The sequence below is a fragment of the Amblyomma maculatum genome, chromosome 2 (genome assembly GCF_055883805.1).
Source record: "Amblyomma maculatum isolate TAMU_Amacu chromosome 2, ASM5588380v1, whole genome shotgun sequence".
Classification (NCBI taxonomy): domain Eukaryota; kingdom Metazoa; phylum Arthropoda; class Arachnida; order Ixodida; family Ixodidae; genus Amblyomma; species Amblyomma maculatum.
The window spans coordinates 81,922,556-81,937,764 of NC_139345.1; the positions used below are offsets into that span (position 1 = coordinate 81,922,556).

At 45.9% G+C, this 15,209-nt stretch overlaps 1 long non-coding RNA gene across 1 annotated transcript in view; it reads right to left on the reverse strand.

Annotated features, from left to right (window-relative positions):
- LOC146199126 (uncharacterized) overlaps positions 1-10,749 on the reverse strand; it is a 71,408-nt gene extending 60,659 nt beyond the window's left edge. Inside the window, exon 1 of the long non-coding RNA XR_014704744.1 lies at positions 10,607-10,749. This is a non-coding gene — a long non-coding RNA (uncharacterized LOC146199126). The remainder of the gene's footprint in view (positions 1-10,606) is intronic.
- Between the last annotated feature and the right edge of the window lie 4,460 nt (positions 10,750-15,209).

Consider the following 15,209-nt stretch of genomic DNA (forward strand, 5'->3'; position numbering starts at 1 on the left):
CCTCGGCTATTGTATCTTTTTGTGTGGCGAAGAATGTGTTACAACTCCATATACACTGCTAAGATGAATGGGCGATGTGGGGGGATAGTGGTAAGCGCGAATAAATTATAATCTTGCTAGGCTATGCTCCACCTCGTTTCCCTCAAGCGCTCCTTTTCCAGGGATCCATATGAGAGAATGAGCTTTTTCTATTCGGCAGAATTAGAAAGTACCGATACTTTGGGCGGTACTAGGCCTTCCGTGGCATAGCGACAAGCCGCTTGGGAGTCTGTGACCATGGCGCATGAGATCCCTGCCTTCCCCCTATATACCTGGTAGCTAAGGTGACTGCAGTGGCTTATATTTATTTAAACATACTACGAGACTGCACGCTCGTCGAAGCAGGAGGGGCTCTGAACAAAAACAAGCGTAGAAAATACATGTGCATAAAAACAAGTTGAGGCTTTTATACACACCGCTTGACGATGAACAAGGAAGAAGACACCGCAAAGCATTGACCGCTACCTTTGATATAAACTGACAGTGACCGCTGAGAGGAAAACAGCACTGAAAAAGGCATGAACTTGCTGAAAACAGGTTCTTGCGCGTGTCTATACATCTGGCTTTCATGCACACAGAGGAAGGGCGAACGAAGTCAAGGGACTTTGGAGACACAGCAACGCGCCGACCGATACCATCGATACAAGTCGCCGTTGATCGCTGACATAGAAAGAGCTCCGAGGAAAAAACAGCTCTTAGATAACCAGTTGCGGGAGTTTTGGTACATCAGTTCTTCATACAGAAAGTGCGACGATGTAGAAGGACCAGCAACGAGATACCACAAATCGCTAACCGCTACCAATATGACGTGACATTGATCGCTGACAGAGAAAGAGCCTTCAGAAAATTTGAACTTTCTTAGCCCCAATTGCTGGAGCTGTCGGTACTCCGGGATTTCAAATACAAAACGCCACGACGAACCAGGAGAAGGAGAGGACATCACAAAGCACTGGCTGCGGCATTCAACGCGGAATTTATCGCTGAAAGGAAAATAGTCCTGAGAACGTTTATACTTTGTTAACACCATTTGCTGTGGGGTGTTGGTACATGAGGATTAAATGCACAAATAGCGATGACGAACAAGGGGGAGGAGACACCTTGACGTGCTGACCGCTACTATTTATACAAAGCAACATTGATCGCTGAGACACATAGCTGAATGCGCGTTGTTTCAATGGTAGCGGTCAGTGCTTAATGGCGCCTCTTTTAGTCCTTTTTCGTCTTTGTACTTTCTGTTTGAATTCTTGGTGAAGCACCATGAACAGCAACTGATTTAATGGAGGCTTGTATAATCGGTTTGTGTTGTGCGTCCAGATATACCAGTACGAACCTTTTTGGCTCTGCGATAGGCCACTGTGGACGCATTCCGGCTGAGAGGGTCTCAGTCAAGCTTCCTTCTCTGAACATTTTCACTATGGACTGCCTTATGCCTTGACTTCAGGCGTAATGCATATTAGAGAGCTTGGGCGTCACCGATATGCTGTCGCGGACGTGAAGGTGTAGCGACACTTAAGCGTGGATGGCTGGCAGGTGTTTCTGCTTGCCAACGTTGCAGAGGAACTTCACAGCCACCGTTGTCTAAATGAGTCGTTGTTTCTGGCTGTCAATCTGCTTACTTTTGCTCCGCAAATGTCTTATGCATTCCAACACTTAGGAGCAATTTCATTGATGTCTGTTTCAGGAGGCCAAGAGCTGTTTTGAAGTATCCCATGGAGGGTGTCCATAGCCTGCTATTCCGAAATGTTGAGGTGGTGGTATGTAAGGCGCAGGTGAGGCCTCTGAATACTACGGCATGCATACACGAAAACTACAGCGCCTTTCCTCTCGCATGGCCATCTAGTGGCATGTTACTCTGACCGTCATACTCTGCATTACATGAATAGTAGGTCGCATTGGTTAGTTTGGAGGACATGACCTAGACAATTGTTTTATTGGATACACATTTACCATGAATCGAACCTTGCCCGCCTCCTGTAATCTGGGGCTTGTAAAGTGGCGACCAATTGACACCTATGCTATATGTCATTTGCCCTCGACGTTTAACCTACCGAATGATCGGGGAGCATTGCTGTCTGGTGGCGATTGCAAACTCAGCCGCCCTGTGCACCGTCTCCTATAGGGCTTCCACCTTCTGCTGAAGGTACTCTTCAGCTGTCCATATTGTTATGTCACCTGCGTTATAAGATGTAGTCAATTCGTGGCAGTGTTCTGATGAAACGTTTGCTTTAGCTAGGTATCCTCATTTATGTACGCCGAAAATGTTTCGAGATATGCTTTCCTCACACTTCGGATGACTGAGTTACTGGTGCGATCCGCTACTGGCTTTGTGTTTAGCGTGATGAGTCCGCTTCTGCATACAGTTCTGCTAAGGTTATTGGTCCGTCCATCTCTTGGTTTGGACGCCTCTGATGTGTAAATCGGGGGGGGGGGGGGGGGGTAAATATTTTACGACGTGCTGCTTTTTAAGGGCTTCCATCAGGTAGTATTTTATCCTGTCATCTTGTTTGAGATACTCAATTGTGTCCTGTGGATGGCTTGTTTAGGTTTATCCGAATGCGAAGCGCTCTTCAATGTTTTAGATGCTTTGGATGTATGAAAGGGCCCTTAAAGGAGTCACCCAAGTATTTCCAGTTTTTTTCAATAATTGTATTGCGTATCCCGGTGTCTGAGCTGTGGAGTCCGTCATCTATTTATATCCTAATTCTTCCATTTTTATTGAGGCTTCTTCGAGCCTTTCCTAGGAGGAGAAGATTACGATCCATCGCAGATGTTTTTACCCTTTGTTTGATGGTTTCAGTGGACCTCGATTACTTATCTGGTTCATCCAGTCTGCTATTTCTCTTATGTCCAACTACAGTTAATAATTCGTCAGTTTCTTCTTTACTCCTGTGGTATTAAAATATAAGCATGCGAAGGTTTATTGAAAATCTGCTCAACAACTTCAAGTTCAGCCTAAACGGCGTTTGTCCCGTATATGCTGCACATTCGCATACTGTTGCTCACGGTGCTCACGTCATGCTCCCGCCCCTGTCTGTCGAGTTTTAAATCGCGTTGCCTGCAATAGCATGTTTGACACTGTGAGCGTATCAGAGTACACCTTAGTAGCCACGAGGTTCGGCAAGACTGTCGGATAACTCGTTTTCCTCAATGATATCAGTACATTACAGTTTCTCAAATATGAAATGTAAGCTTCGTTCTGACTGAAGCAACACTGTAATGTTCTTTTCTGAATTTTGCCATCTTCACTTTTCAGCACTCTTGTCCTTTATTTATCTGTGCCTCTTCCGGTGAACGATTTTCATTGAAATATAGTGAATGAGAGCCAGGTCCTCAAAAATAAGGTGAATGAATTAACATTTCATGAATTCGCAAAAAGATTTTATGTTCCTTATCTGGGCAAAATCCTGTCAAGTAAAGGATACTGGTACGAAACCGTTATGCGTCACATCCTTCACGTCACTTAACCCAACAATTCTCAATTTGTGGTTTAGCTTGCACATGTTGTTGAATATTCCGGGAGCCGGCTCCGCGGTCTTCACGGCACGACATCTGGGCCATCCCACTGACTCCGGGGGATGGACGTACACGGACGGGAATCGCCCATTCTTCCCCGCAGGGTACGGCTGTGTGCGCGTGTGCTGTGCTGTGCCGTGTCAACACCTCCTAGACAGAACAAGTCTAGGAGGTGTTGGCTGTGTGGTCCGTGGGTGGCACGCGAGAGGGACGCTCGTGCACGCGCTCCCTTCAAGTGGAAGAGAGAGACAGCTTTTGCGGAGCAGTACGGTGCATGGTTCATTGAGACGCTCTCGGACCAGTGTTGTAGTGAGTGCAGTTTGGAGAATTAGAATTCATGTCGTTGTTTTAAAAGTTCGCCCTAACGTCATGGAATAACGAACATATTTTTTGGTGCCGAAACCCGGGAGTAAGCGAAGAACAACGGCAACTTGAAACCAGCGTTCCAACTGCAACGGACGACAACGATGGAGCGTTTCCAAAGAAAGCGAGAAGTTACGCGCGCCGAACTGAACCGACTCAACGAGGAGCTTGAGCGACTAACGACGGAGGATGACTTCGGCTCCCAGCAACGAGACCTCCTCGAGGAGATATCAGATGAGTTGGACATTGTTTCGAGAGATTTGAAACAGTTTGATGCCTTGATTGAGCCGCATGTGTGTGACGGGGGTCTTGCGGAAGAATACAAAGGTGTTCGTCAGTGCCAAGCTCTCATGACACGAATGGGGACAAAGCTTCGGCTTTTCAGTGAAAAATTCTAACGGTGCAACAAGCACATTGAATGCAGAAGAAACCGCTTCCAGATTACCTGCTGCCCGTTCGGAACAACTGAGGTTGCCTAAGCTGGAGCTTCAGATATTCAGCGGCAACAAGCTCGACTGGCAACCGTTCTGGCAACAATTCCGGCAAGCAGTCCACGACAAAAACGGCTTGACCAGCATAGAAAAGTTCTTGTACCTGCGGACAGCGTTGACAGGAAAGGCGGCGGCCGCTTTGACCGGCGTCCAAGCGACGGAGAAGAATTACGACTACGCTGTAAAGACACTCCAAGAGCGTTTCGGGCGTCTGGACGTGCTCGTGCAAGAGCACCTTACGCAGCTTTTAAACCTTCCCCAGGTTAGAGCTGTCAGTGACGTGAACGCGCTGCGACGCCTCCAAGATCATGTTGAACGAAACATCGCAGGACTTGAAACTTTAGGTGTCAAATCGGACAGCTATGGTGCGATGCTGTGCGCGGCTTTGCTTCGAGTATTACCGGCTGATTGGGCTGTTGAGTACCATAAGACCCACAGCGCAGACAAGGACGTGCTCGAGAGTTCGAGTCTCCAAGCCATTTTGCAATCATTTCGCCTGGAAGTAGAAAGCAGGGAAAAGGTATACGGAGGAAGCACGAACGCTCCTCAGCAAACGCGACCGGACCGCGCCAGTGAACGGCGTCCCAACAGCGTCTACGGCAAGGGCTCAGCGGCCAGCCTCCAGGTAGGTGCCAAATCGAGCAAGGAAAGATGAATAATAATAATAATAATAATTGGTTAACAGGAAGGGAAAGGCGCAGTATCTGTCACACTTGCTATGTGGACACCTGAACCGCGCCGTAAGGGAAGGGATGAAGGGGGAAGCGAAAGTGGAAAGAGAAAAAGGGGAGCCGTAGTGGAGGGCTACGGAGTAATTTCGACCACCTGGGGATCTTTAACATGAGCTGACATCGCAATGCTCCGATATCAATTGATGAGAAGAAAAGAAAACTGCGAAAGGAAGGGAGGTGCTACCGATGCGCGAAGAAGGGGCACATGACGAAAGGGTGTAAGAATTGGCCACTACTTTGCGCGAAGTGTGGCCGACGACACATCACCTCGCTTTGTGATCCACCGGCACCGAACGCCGAGGGCGAGACCGCTACTGGGTTGCACTCAACAGCGTCTCTTAGCAACATCAATAAAAACGCTGTGCTGTTGCAGACGGCGCAGGTGTGGGTCAACGGACCGAAAAGAAAACGCCTCGCTCGCTGTCTGTTTGGCGGAGACAGTCAAAGATCGTTTATAACAGAGAAGCTCTCGCGAATACTGGATCTTGATGTGACCGGTGAAGAGGAAGTGACCATTTACCCTTTCGGTGGCTCGACCAACGTTATGAAGAAAAAACGACGCCGAATGAAGCTCAGGCTACGAAGCCAGTACGAACGCAAGGAGCAAAGCATCGAAGACCTCGAAATTGAAGAAATCTGCTCCGATAAACTGCTGCTTCCAGAAAACGCTGTTGAGATTAGTAAAGTGGCTGATTTAAGCGGATGTCTCCATCTCACCAACCTGCCTGCCACACAAGGCATCGAAGTTCTAATAGGCTCTGATTATTATTGGACTGCTGTGCACGCAAAAGTAAAGAAAGTGTAAGGGGCCTTGGTTGCGCTCATGACTGACTTCGGCTGGACATTGCAAGGACCGATACCACTGTCTGCTCCAGGTGTGTCCGGTTCCACCATCGCCGTTCTGCGCACCAGCGTCTGTGACAAGAACGCCAACCTGTCAGACGAACTTCGAGCGTTCTGGGAGCTGGAGAGCCTCGGTATCTCCTCAAGCAGCTGCCTACTTGGAAGCGAGGAGCAGCAGGTGAGAGAAGACTTCACTCGTTCTTTGACTTTGACTGATGGGCGATGCGGGGCGAGCCTCCCGTAAAAGGCACTTGACCAAGGGCTAGCCAGCAACGAAGTTAGAGCAAGAGAACGCCTGGCCAGGTTGGTGCGGCGTCTGAGACCCAACAAGAGCAGGCTAATGGTCTATGATTCAGCCATCCGTGACTACCTGGGTAAAGGTTTTGCTGAAAAGGTTCAGCCGACCCCGTCTCGAGTATATTATATGCCTCATCGTGCTGTCTTCCGTTCAGAGAGCTCTACCACCGAAGTTCGCATAGTGTTCGATGCATCTTCGAAAGCACAAGGCTGCTTGTCACCTAACGATGCCCTCAGAACCGGCCCGAACCTAAACCCCGTCCTGCTGCGGCTTATTCTGAATTTTAGATGCCACAAAATTGCTTTGACCGCCGACATTGAGAAGGCCTTCCTTCAGATTGGCATCAAAGGTGAGGACCGCGACGCACTGAGATTCCTCTGGTATTCATCTGCGTCATCTGAGAGCTCATCAGAGGGTGACATAGAGGTCTGTCGCATGACAAGAGTGCCTTTTGGCGCCAGAAGTAGTCCTTTCATGTTGGCTACCACAATACATCTGGCTAATGTCTCTGAGGACCTTTCTCATTCCGCACAAATCTTAGGCAGCTGCCTGTACGTCGACGATTTGATAACCGGAGACAGCTACACGGAAGAGGCGACGAAATTTTATGAGGAGGCAAAGCAAATAATGAGATCAGCAGGAATGAAATGGCGAAAGTGGAATTCCAACAATGAACTCCTACAACGGTTCAATGCTGACGGCGTTGGAAATGCCTGCGCTGACCACTGCGACGACGACTTCAGCCATGGCAAGAGTGTTGGGGCTCAAGTGGGACACAGGAAACGACGAGCTGAAGTATTCCCTGAAAGCGGCGCTGGAGCTTCTTACTGTCAACAGGAACACTAAACGCTTCGTGCTCCAGGCCTCAGCGAGAATCTTCAATCCCTTCGGTCTGCTGAGCCCAATAACAATCACAGCACAAGCACCTCTACCAGTGATAGAAATTGAGCGTTTCAGCAATCTGAATCGCCTACAGCGAGTCACAGCTTGGGTGCGACCCTTTGTTCGCAACTGTTATTGGAAAAAGGATCGACTTGAGGGCCTGCTCTGTGCATTCGAAATCCAACAGGCGCAGAAATGGTCACATCACGGAGGAGTTTCCTGGGCCGGATGGAAGAACGCGATCCTGCATGGTCCGTTTACCAGGCGGTACTTATGTACCCGTTGGAAACCAGAAATTAATGAGCTAGCGCTCATTCGGCGGGGAGGATGTTGAATATTCCGGGTGCCGGCTCCGCGCGGTCTTCACGGCACGGCAACTGGGCCATCCCACTGACTCCGGGGGATGGACGCACACGGACGGGAATCGCCTATTCTTCCCCGCAGGGTACGGCTGTGTGCGCGTGTGTTGTGTGGTCTGTGGGTGGCGCGCGAGAGGGACACTCGTGCACGTGCTCCCTTCAAGTGGAAGAGAGACTCGGCGTTTACGGAGCAGTGCGGTGCATGGTTCATTGAGACGCTCTCCGACCAGTGTTGTAGTGAGTGCAGTTTGGAGAATTAGAATTCATGTTGTTTTAAAAGTTCTCCCTAACGTCATGGAATAACGAACACGTTTGCCTTTATTGATGAGGTGAAGTATAAATCCCAAGATGCCTAAATCAAAGCACTTGTTATTGATGATCGCTGAGTTGTTAATATCACCTCTTCCAGCCCCATTTTGTCAGCTTGTGGTGCTGGAGTTCACCTACAAGCCGCTTTAAAGCGGTTTTATTAAAAAAAACGTTATGGTCCAATATCTTGAGTTATTAGCACTACAGCAAAGCAGACCTTAGTGTGCCTTGTCATCAATACCTGCATCTTGGCCCAGACATATACCTGCATTCCTACAAGTCAGTTTTTATACTTCTCTTTGGTGCCTGCATAACTTCTCGTTGTACACAGAAACCATCGCAGCCATTTTCCATTTGAAAACCAGCAAGCAGCTTCAGCAGAAATTTTCAGCCTAAATTGAATTCAGCGTTCCAATGCTCATCCCAATGCTTTCATATGCGCGGAAAAAAAAGAGCAGCTTGTCAATACTCTCATTCCTGTCTTATGAGAGAAGGCCTTAGTGTAAGTTGGTTGGTAAGGCACCTCACATGAAGGCAGCTGCAGTGGAAAATCTGAGGCTGCAAAGCAATGCACACAGCAACCTCATGCACGGATTACTTTTTCATGAATTGCAGCATCTATTTTATTTTTGCCAAATCAATCGTTGGTGGCATGAAATCTGTAAGCCTTATGTGCACGTGAATTTTGCTGGGTTACACAGTATTTCCGGTCTTTCAACGTAATGCGCTATTTCCTTACTTTATTTCAGAGCAAGCGAGATTCATCTGATGGAAGGCTTGAGTGAGAAAATAAATGTCGTTTATGACAGTGTAGTCTATAGAATGTTTGTGCTTCAGCTGCTATCGGTGAAGCACAGACCAATGTATGTTACATCTTGATACACATTTGATAAGGTGTGTAGGTAGTAGACCTCTCACACTTGGGGTTCATGTCATGTACCTGAAGCAACAATAATTGTATTGCTTACTATGCTTGCTGCACAAAGCAAGCAAAATTTACCAATCGTGAGACAACAGACAATTTGCCAGTTTCTAGAAGTACTGAAGTATTCTTGCTACGCAACATCTGTGCCACATGGACCAGCGGTCGGAATTGTAAAATACATGGCTTTGTTCATTTAATGTCACCGATTAAGCAGTGATAGGCTGCTGTAAATGAAGCAGCCAGCACCTACTGCTGCAGTACAAGCCCACTCCTTTGAACATCGAAGGAAACATCAGCTACGCACAGTGTGCTTATCTGACCACGGCCGAATCCTCAGAGGAGCTGCTACTACAAGTTCCAGAGGTTTCTGCTTCTTGGCGCCTGCTGTATGGCATATGGCTTCAACACATCAGCTGCTGAGATCTCTACTAGCTTCGCACACGTCTTGAAAAGCACTGTGCGTTAGGTACTAACTTGGATAAGATTTGACCCTGAACATTTTTTTGACAGCATACTACTATTTGGTGCTTTATTTATAATGTACGCTCTGCCCGGAGAGGATGTATTCGCCTTGCGCTGAACTTTCATTGTTATATGCTGCCTTTTGAACATCTTCACCAATTACAAAATACTCCGTTCTTCTTGTATGATCACATTGTACAACTCTTTATTTTATTTCACTCACTTCTGCATCCTCTCGTTAGTGTCTCCCTCTCCACAGAGAGGCATCTCGGTGCTTTTTACAAACCGGATAAAATCTGCCTTTTCTTCAGGATTGCCTGTTCATTTAAAGGCACGTAAATGTAAATGTAACTAGTGCAGCAGGTTTTGCACAACTACGCTTTTTTCCGTCCAATTTCTCCTATGCATTCAGAGCTATATTTCACGACACGTAGACTGCAGGAATGTCCTTGTTTTGTTGTGTTCTAATTTAACATGCGCTACAATAGAATTTAGATGGCATCCTCGAGGCACTGCAGATGAAATTATGTGATGCTAGGAAGATAGTGAGAGACCGGAAAGCGTGGCGTGACATGGTCAATAGGGTCACGAAGAGTCGGACACGACTGAACGACTGAACTGATCTGAACTGAACAATAGAACTATAGTCAATTGGACGTTAGCGATTTCAAACAATGAAATAGATGCAGGGAACGGTACTGCTGGTAGGCCAGAGCTCAATCTGGCTCAGCGCTCAATTAACAGTGCAGTACAGTTTACGTTTCCATTTGAAAATGTAAATCCCTGTCGCATGGTATGAGGACCTTCCTCCATAAAAAAAGAAAATCTCCATAAACTGATAACATTTTCACTTTCTGTGTTGCTTAATTTTGCCCCTGTTGGCGGGGTAGACCAAGGCTGCACTGGTCACAATCCAATGGAGGTGAAATGCAATGCAAATACAAAAACTCCCGAGCTGCATGTAATGTTTACGGGAAATAAAAAATGCTTGTTGGCTAAAAGCGTCCGCAGACATCCATCATAGTGTGCTTTTCATAGGCCTTATGTTAAATCTCACATTCTACCAGTTGAGATGCAACTTCAGTACAGTTATGCTCACACGTCTCATGGTAAACATTGGTGCATTTGTCTCTACGCCTGAACTATAACTGCAAGATATCAAAACCCCTGTGACTATGGCGTTTCGCCATAGTCACAGTCTGCTTTGAGCATTGTCACTCACTGTACTTAATAGGACAAATCTAGTCTTCTGAACACCAGCACTTCGGAAACTACCACATGTGCTATAAAATATTTCCTTAATATGCTACGACTGCCGCATTTAGCTATAGTAATGATATTGAATTCTGTACTTACAGACAGAGTTGGAAGAAGCATCTTTAGTAGCTCACCTCTGCGCAGACGCAATCTTTCTGGGACACCCAAATCACTGACCGCATTAGAGCTGTGCAGGTCTAATGCGGCCCGAGTCCTTGCACGTGCACAGGCTCGGGTCGGCCCGAAAGACCGTACACGTCCCGGCCCGCTAGCCTGGCTCGACTCTCTCGGAAGCCCACTCCTTCGGGCTTTTGCCGGTCCCGGGCCAAGGTATATTTATCTCGGACGCGCGAGGCAAGGCCGGATACCCAGATCACGAACATAACGTTTACGAAAGCGCGAACAGAGTCATAGTGCGATAAGCGACTGGAATACGCTGTATTTTCCTGCAGCCTCACTACGTGAGAGCTTCCGAGTTCTTTCTCGCTCTCGACCCGCCTTTCCTTCCCACCTCTTAGCTGTGAACGGATCTTTGGTAGCCGTCAGTGACATACAGGGGGCTTGTGGTCTTATATGGTTTCTGGTTTCGCATCCCCGATAGGGTAACAACGGCGCGGATGTTAAGGTATTCTTTTCAAAATTTCCGCCACACTGTCGCCAATCAAATGTCTTGCTTGTGGCTTACGCCTGCCTCGACATAGCCTCGCTTGCAGCGGGAAATAGGTAAAAGTATATTTGCTGTGAAGGTATCCTCTGGTTTCCCTTTTGCTACGGTGATCCAGGCGAGCTCACCGAGTACTTGGCCACCAAATCAACTCCTTTTTTAGGTTTAGAGCTATCGCCCTTTTGCGGGAGCAAGCAAGCAGCTGTTTACCGAAAACTTACATTGAAAAAAACTTCAGCGCTACCCAATTCATTATCCAGGAACACCGCAAATGCTACAATTCGATGCATAACTTGTTGTGTTTGCGCAATTACTGAATTCAAAGTAAGTGCTGTGCCTCTCTATATTCAGAGAATTTATCGCTTCAAACGTCAGAACTTAACATTTTAAAGTCTTGGATAAACTTGACCTGAAATTATTTCCTTTTGTATTGTCTCTTCAACAGCAAGTATAGAATGACGACCCGGGCACGGGCCTTAAATCTGAGCGCCGAGCCGGGCTCTGGTCTGCAGCGTCGGGCCCGTGCCAGGCTCGGGCTCACAATTTTGGTCCATGCACACTTCTAAACCACATTCCGGGCCAAATACAGACATCACCACAGAAGTACGTGCATAGATGTAAACGCATTCTTCACTGTACTGCTGGCTGACCTATAAGGTGCAGCCGCTCTTGCTGCATGCTGGCGTCTTGAGGCACTTGACATCGAAGTTTTTTGCTGTTATCGGAAGCGATGTCTTCGCATCAATCGGCTACACAGTGCGTACCTTTGCATTCATCTGCACTAAAAACGGCAGTCCAGGCTTTGATAAATATCTTCACAAAATGATTTAGTGGACAGGGGAGGCGAGACGGCTCCTCCATGCGTCACCCACACGAAGTAAACCACAACAGCACGCCAGGCCAACAACCGGAATGTTTGGTGCAGGAAGGAAAGTTTAATAGTGGCACTGAAGAACGGCCTGCATGAAACAGAGGATGGGCTCCGGTGTGCAACTATAAATAACAACGTAAAAGCACAAAACCGTGAAAACTGACGTCGGCTGAAGTGGCGACCCGCGGAGAAGGGATTGTGCGCACAAAAAATGACAAACGATGAGAGAAAGACACCAAGGCACAGGATTTCAAATTTTGATTGCAAATAACTCCACTTTTATAGATCGCTTTTAAAATATTCTTGCAGAAAAATACTAGCGAAGTGACATTCGTTCACAAACTATGGATAGCGAAGCTGTATTGTCTAGCTCGTTAGAGCCACTTCCAATAGTATGGCGTCAAATGTAAGCGAAGGTGTCTACCAAGAAGTGTTGCAGATACTGTGCTTTTCTTCCCCCCCCACCCCCCACCCCCTCCCCCCAAAAAATAAACTAAAGAAATTTACCACTTTGCCAAAATCTGTGCCAGTCTGTAAATCCCAAAGTGCCAAGAAAATCCATGCCAAGCAATGAAAACAATTGCTTTCGTACGCTTCAATCAGTTTAGGCGAACTTTAACTCTGGCTAATTTTTGTTGCACATTATTATTACTGTTATTATTATTATTATTATTATTATTATTATTATTATTATTATTATTATTATTATTATTATTATTATTATTATTATTATTATTATTATTATTATTATTATTATTATTATTATTATTATTATTATTATTATTGTACCTGTCCATATGGCGAGACAACTTTTCAGACAACTGTGCCTGTCCATATGCTTGCCGCTCTTGAGTACGCGTCGGTTGTTTGGAATGGCACTTGCAAATCGAACTTGGACAAGGTTGACAGAGTACAAAAAAAATTTTTACGGATATTTCATTATCGCTTTCCTCGCACAACTTCTTCCTCTCGCTCCACCATGAGCGCCCAATTGAGTCTTCCTTCTCTTCACTGCCGTCGTATCAGAGTTGATATCACTTTTCTGTACAAACTCTTTCATGGCCACATTATGTGCCCTCAGCTTTTAGAGTACATCCTACTGCGCGTTCCGCGAAAGAGCATGAGGGAATTCAAACCATTTGAAGTTTCTCCGTCTCTTTATTCCCATTCCCCTCTGGACAGAAGACAGTGGTTATTTAACTCTTTTTGCCCTCACCTCGACATCTTTCACAACTCGCTCTGTTCATTTACATTGGATGTTCGTAGCGTTGTATTCTAAATAGTACTTTATCACATATAACTCCCACTTTCTAGCCTAAAATATTGTATTTACTTCACTTTTTGCTTTTTCTCCTGTTCAATGCTGTCTGTATCTTGAACTGCTTTTTATCCGTTTCTTACTTATATTTCAACTTTAAACTTTATATTCGAATCTTACTGTCCCGTGTTCAATTCTATTTCTTTATTGTATTATTCTGTATTTATAGCCTGTGTTTTAAGTATCATGCACTTGTTGCGCCTGGAATGGTTGTTTATTTTATGTATATTTCTATATTACTATAATCAATGTCAGTTATTTGTTGTTTTTTTTCTATCTACCGTTTTTTTTTTTTTTTTGATGTGCTTAACAATTCTCTGACTGTGTATATAAGTGACGCTACTCATTGATTGCTTTCTTTCCGTGACACTTTTTGTTTCAATTTCATTTCATGTGTTATTTATTTCTTCTTTGTGTTCTCTCTGTGTGTGTAAACATGTTTGTGGATTTTCATTTTTGTTTCTTTTTTTTTATTTGTGCTGCAGCACGAAGACCACATGGTTGTTCCTGCGCACATTAAATAAAGATTGACTGATTGATTATTATTATTATTATTATTATTATTATTATTATTATTATTATTATTATTATTATTATTATTATTATTATTATTATTATTATTATTATTATTATTATTATTATTATTATTATTATTATTATTATTATTATCCAGCAGGGAGCTTTCACAAGTTGGCAGCGGTATCGGTGCTGCGGCGGGACTTCGGGAACTGCAAATGCTTCGTCCGTTGAGCGCGCCCACCGCTTCATTCTTCCAGAGTTGTCCGGCACGCCGGTCATCCCTGGTTTGCGTTGGTGCGCGTGAGAGCTGTGCGCTGCTAGCTATTTCCCAACGGAAAAGTTGCCTGCTCCGCCTCTGCTCGTCCCTTTCCTCAGTACCAGCTGGCTTCATTCAGAAGGGCGCTTGTACAAGTTGGCAGCGGCAGCTGTGGCTGCTGTGGGACTTCGGTAACTGCAACTGCTTCCGTCCGGTGAGCGCATCCACCGCATAACGAACGCTTACACCCATATGTTTTTAAGAGGTAGTGTTTTTCGGTTCTTTTGTTAATTTCTTCTGTCATGCCGCCGACTGCTGAGTGTAATTTTTGAACTTTGCTGCGTTGATATGGATGAGAGCGAGGAGTGTATTGTCCGTCAGAATACATTGCCGGATGACAGCCGTTTTATGAGACTGTAAAGAGCCGTGTCATTTGGGACAGAACTGCACAGGTATCGCTCCAAATACGTTCAGTACGATGGGCCCCCGCAAAAAAGAGACGTTTGGGTGTGAAAACCTGCCGTACTAGCAAAAAACGCAGTGGCTCAAAATCGCAGCAGCTGACACAATCAGCGGACAGCTCTTACGTACTTGCAGCACTTATGACAGAGATTAAAGACATTAAACGAAATGTCGAATGCATGCCAGTGCTTCGTGCAAAAGTTGATTCTTTGCTTCTACTAAAACCAGAATTCACTAAGTTTTGTCCAACGGTTCATGATGTGGAAGAATCGGTAAGCTTCCTTTCTGCCAAGTATGACGCAGTGACCGAATAACTTAAAGCTGATAAGGAAGAAGCCTCGGCTCGTAATGAAGATATATGCCAACTGCAGGAAAAGGTGCTCGCTCAGGAATCATTGATTCAGCGACAGCAGAAAGGGCTTAACGACTCCGAGCAACATAGCAGGAACGCTAACATGGAAATTCATGGCTTGGAAATGGAAAGAGGTTAAAATCTAAGTTCCTTTACGAGCTGGCCGAGAAACGAACTGCAAAAGCCTGCTAATGGGGAAGTGGTGGCTGTCCACCGTCTTCCAAGCAAGAAATCATCGCCTCCTATCTTGGTACGATTCTCTTCTGTTGCTGTTTGAGAACGCTGGTTCGCAGCG